The sequence below is a fragment of the Gadus morhua genome, chromosome 7, assembly GCF_902167405.1.
Source record: "Gadus morhua chromosome 7, gadMor3.0, whole genome shotgun sequence".
In the NCBI taxonomy this organism is placed as follows: domain Eukaryota; kingdom Metazoa; phylum Chordata; class Actinopteri; order Gadiformes; family Gadidae; genus Gadus; species Gadus morhua.
Genome location: NC_044054.1, coordinates 611,024 through 616,323, shown reverse-complemented (window position 1 = coordinate 616,323; position 5,300 = coordinate 611,024). Strand labels below are relative to the sequence as shown.

Below are 5,300 nucleotides of genomic sequence, written 5' to 3'. Positions count from 1 at the left end.
TCACCTCAGCTTTCAACACAATAATCCCAGACATTCTTATTAATAAACTCTTGGGCCTACACCAGGGTTTTTCAAAGTGGGTGCCGTGACGCATGCTCAGGGGTGCCGCGGAATGGTAAAATAATAATAATAATATAAATTTCAATAGTATCAAATTGCTTTGAAGTGAAAACAATATATTGTATGATTCTTCGTCTAGCAGTTGTGGAAAAGACATAACGAGAAAGACTATGACGCCTATGTGACGTCACCCCATAACACGGCGCAACCCGGTATCACGCCAAGGCGTGAAATAGATACGTCGCTAGAGGCGTGTTCAGTGTCACGCTTTGCCTCACCAAAGCGTGAGGAGTACACGTTTTCTTCTCCATTCTAAATGAATGGAGGAATAGCACGACGGGAAATGCAATATTTTAGGACAGATACACCATTAATCGTGTTTCTAATGACATTTCCAGTGAGAAATATACTTTTCCCTTGCATAATCTTCAGTAAGTGAATGTGTATGATCTTTATTAATCTTTATCTGAATGGGAAATGCAATATTTTAGGACCGATTCACCATTAAACGTGTTTCTAATGACATTTCTACCGAGAAATATACTTTTAACTCGCATAATCTTCAGTCAGTGATTGTGTCTGATCTTTAGTTTTATGGTTATTAGGACGATTTTATCGACTCGCTCGCATGTTTCAACGACGTCAGGTTGCTAGGGATGCTGCTTTCGCTAAACTAGCAGCTCACGTGTTTTCTGCGGTCGTGTTATTAAACCGTTACTTTATGTAACTTTTAAGACGTCGTATCGACCTCCATGACCAACGTCGATTAGACCTCTGATCGACGTCGAAATGTTTGCTGGGATATGGAAAAATGTCAGCTGACAATATATCAAAGCAGGTTTTGGAGATGTTTTGGGCGAAATGTTATTTGTTTTCTTCCAGAAGCAATCAAAATTACATTACGTGTAATTTTACATTATTAAACATTACGCTATGGAGGGATGTATTCAAAAACTTTAGAATACATACAGAAGGTGACATGCTTAAATTCAGTTGGTATTCTGGCCTGCCAGTCTGATCCACATTACACACTTTTTCTTGTACCGCTGTGGCTTGGGAAAAGGGATGAAATATACCGCATTCTGCGGCTTCTTGGGATACCGACTGTCCGTGTTACATGTAGGCCCTACCCCAAAGCACATCGTTTGACCATGTTTATTTTTTTTTTTTACACAAACATAAATCCACCATTAAATTGTATTATAATAATAATAATTAATTGAATTTATTTAGCGCTTTTCAAGACACTCAAAGCGCTTAAAAGTGAAGGGGGGACCTCACTAACCACCACCTCACTATGCCTCCTTCCTGTTTTCAATGGAGTTGTCCGAGTATAGTTGAGGATGGAATGTCAGGTTTTGTTGCTACTCTATGCAAGTTGTAATAAAGCCTTGAACATTCAAACCTAGTCCTTCTCGACCTCTCGTATTGTGAGTTTTTATCCACAACACTAGGTGCACCAGTGTAGCCACTGCATCTTCTGTGCTGCCCCCTTGTTTAAACTTCATACGTCTGTCATCCAGTGAAATACATAAGGCATTTCATAATGACATGTTCTCCAAACATTCCAAGGCAAGATTATCCTGAACAGTTTATTCAAAAACAAGTAGACATAATGACTTAGATATATCCTAAGCTTTGCATGTACTGCACTGCATGCATATATATGTCCACCCCCATGCATGTGGACGGTGCCAGTGGGTCCACTGCTGCATGAAGTCCCGCAAGTTCTTCAGACCCGAGAGGGTAGTCACTCTCGGGCACATGGACACCACAGTTAGGATCCGGTATGAGGCCACTGTCCTCCCAGTCGATCTGAGGAATGTGTAAATCCTGCAGGAAAAGTTGTAAATTAGCTAAAGTGAACCGAAACAAACCTGCTTGCTAGGGATTAGATTTCACTCAGTGGGCAAGGGTCGACACACCTTGAAAGCCACATGCATGTGCCCAGAATACTATAATCATTATAATATAATCACAATCTCTTATCTGGCATGGGGAATGATGTTAGCCAGGCTAATTATTAATGCAATTATTATTATAACTGCAAGATGATGTTGATCAAAGAGCATTTGACATGTACCTCATCAATGTGGTCTTCTGAGTTGTGGTATTGGCCTAAGAACCACAGTTGATTGGGAGTGCGATTTCCCTCTGTTGACAGAGGGTGATTGTCCCAGCCATCCCTGAATTCATCCAGTCTGGCTTGCAAACGTGGAATGAAAACATAGTGACAACAGAAGAGGTTGAGATTGCTAGACAAATCCAGCAGGCCATCCTCCTCTGCCTGGTGCAGGGCACTGTAGAAAAAGCCTGTCACTGCTGCGAAGACATCCCGCCAGAGCCTTTCAATTCTGTTTGAAGCACATGAAATAAAAGTTGGCTTCAGTTTTAAATAACAGCGAAATTCCCTATTATCACAGCATATTGATACAAGAGCAGTTGGCTATAAGGTATAGACAATTCACAGACTTTTTAACTTAATATCTTACCAGCCACATAGACATGAGATGTGCATGTACTGTACAGTACTGTAGTGTGTTTGTGTGTGTGTGTCTGTGCTTGTATGCTTTTGCACATGAGCTGTCTCATTTACCGCTGATTATGGACACTTTTCCCAGCAATAAAGCTGCCTCTTTCTGCTCCTCGTATGTCAAACATCAGTCGGGCCACATCAATGTTTTCGACCCCTTGGTCTCCCCTCACCCTAGGGTAATGAATGGGACAGAGTAGTTAAAGATAAAGCCATTCATGCGATATAAATGAAGGAGGAGGATGTGAATATGTATCTACAAAGACAACCTACCTTTGAGGCAAACCAAATTTCTCTACGGCTTCGGAGAAGAAGGACAGGTTTGTTGATGCTTTGTTGTTGTTTGCAGCATTCAAGTACATTATCTAAGAGTAGGATACAGATGGGCTACAATCAATTGTAACATCTCTACAATCAATCTTTAGGTCCCAGTCAATGGTAATGCATTTTCTGGACAACTTTTCGCTTGGCTTTGGCAATACATATTTCCAGAATAGTGTGATAATTATAGCAACAATCTAATAGTCTAACAATAACTTTTGGCATTATTGTGCTGCTGTTAATAAACAGGTATAACCAAAAGGAAAATCAAATGATAATTACCTTCCTTGAGAAGCCATCGATACCGCCAAAAATGACAATGTTGTACCTAAGTTGAGAGGGTAAGAAAAGGGAGTAACCGTTTTATTTCATACATTGTGAATCACAACAACAAAGGGGCTGTATTTGAAAACACAACCAACCTGATTAGCTTGTGGTTGGTGTCTATATGCACCAGTGATCTGGGCCCTGGAACAGAGTATGTCCTGCGAACTATGCAACCCAACTGGGTTATTCGTGAGACAATCCCTGCTGTGTCCACTTGATGCATAGATGCACGTACCCTTGCCCACTGAACTCTATGTCCTCTTGCAGTTAACAGGCCCAACATTCTTCTGTATCCAGCATTTTGGTTTCGGGAAAGGATGTCGCGAACCACATCATTAAGTTCAGCATCACTCAACTGACTGTACATCTGTCTCATGGAAAGATTCCAGTCTGTCATGCGCCTGTGCAAGGTCCACCTTGACACCCCAAACAGCGTCGCAATGCAGCTTACTGACTGTCCCATTTCCAAAAGCTGACACACATGGTCCCTCTCAATTATAAAACGGGGGCGGCCAAAATCTCCCCTCTCCATGTGAACGATCCTCTGAAACTGAGTAGGATTTTGGTCTGAGACCAGACGGTGCAGCTCAACAAGGAGATCATACACTGCCTGAGGAACTTCAATCTGGCTTGACAATGCTGACATTATGACCATCTCCTGGGTACACATAAACTGAAGATAATCTCTGTCAAGAGGGGCCCGAAGTAAGCAATTGACAAGCTTATCTTCCAGTCTGCCCAACAAATGATCGAGAACTGTGTCCTAGGAAACAAAAAGGAAAAAAAAAAAGTTGTGTTATGCAACAATGAAAATGGGATATGTACTATTGAAATGTTTCCCATACTGTATACATTGGGATGACCAAGTTTGTCTGTTCACAGAACTGTGATATCAAGATAAGCAGGATAATAAATATGTGCATAGCAACAGCAAATATGTGCATGCCATTTTGACTAATGTTGTTTTCTATAATAAATTGCTTATTATGCATCGAAAATAAGTACTTACACTTCCAGATGCTTGATCCATTATCTATGTAAAGGAGGAGAGAAAAGAACAATAAAATATATTAATTTGGTCAATCATGCAGCATATCTTCAGACTTCCGATGTGTCTCAAGACGGCGGCGCGTGTAGATGCAGTGACCACTTGCTCTCCTTGACTTTGACTAGTTAGGTTACCTTCTCAGATAAACTAGAGCTTGTCATGTCAAGATGGATTGCTGCATGCCAACTGGCATACTATTTCAGATTAATTCAAAAGTGCTAAAGGCTATGCGGCGCCCCTCTCCATGTCTACAGTGCTGGATGGACAAGCATGAGTAGTGCTAGCCTAGCTATCTGGGGATCGCAACAGAATAACTCCTCAGCAGAGTTGTATGGTTTAAATTTTAACTGGCTGACTAGGAAACTATATGAGATAATACAGGGGAAAATCAAAAATAAATACACAATAACCCTTAGTTTCACTGAGTTCCAACAAAATGTAGCATAGAGCGCTCCATACTTTATTGATTACCAATGGGTGAGACTGTAGCGAATGAGGCGCGATAAGAAGTGTGAAGTTGCCCCCATCCCCCAAATAATTCGAAAATAGGTGGAAGCGTGTGTGCTAGTTTGTGCTGGCAAATTAAACGTTTGTGCTCAAACCATTCTGGAGATATTTAGCATGTAATATCTCCACGTAAACCGATTTGGTTTTTAAGATAGGCCTATACACCTTAGTCCGACAAAAATTGGACCGAATCGGGTTTCTCATAGTCGGATTAAGACCCCTAGATTATTCAATTGATGTCGCATTAACCGTGTTTCAATCGGATTGGAATTCGATTTTGCGTTCGGGGTAGGCCCGAGACCGGGGCCTACCCAGGGGGCCCGGGGCCGTGAGCCTTAAGTAGCCGATAGTCGTGTTTGCGCCGTCGTAAAACGAGAAACGGCGATTTATTAAAAAAAGGTGGCGAAGAAGATGATGGAAGCCGGTGTCGTGCCAATGTAATTACCATGTAGTTAAAATGTACCCGATAAGAAGAGTATCCCCGGAAGCGGGATGCATGCATCG

At 41.6% G+C, this 5,300-nt stretch overlaps 1 long non-coding RNA gene across 1 annotated transcript; it reads right to left on the bottom strand.

Annotated features, from left to right (window-relative positions):
• Nucleotides 1-3,203: 3,203 nt before the first annotated feature.
• LOC115546609 (uncharacterized) lies at nucleotides 3,204-4,392 on the bottom strand. The gene is made up of 3 exons (XR_003977253.1): nucleotides 4,251-4,392; nucleotides 3,337-4,004; nucleotides 3,204-3,242 (listed from the first exon to the last, which is right to left on the bottom strand). It is a non-coding gene; the product is annotated as an uncharacterized LOC115546609 (long non-coding RNA).
• Between the last annotated feature and the right edge of the window lie 908 nt (nucleotides 4,393-5,300).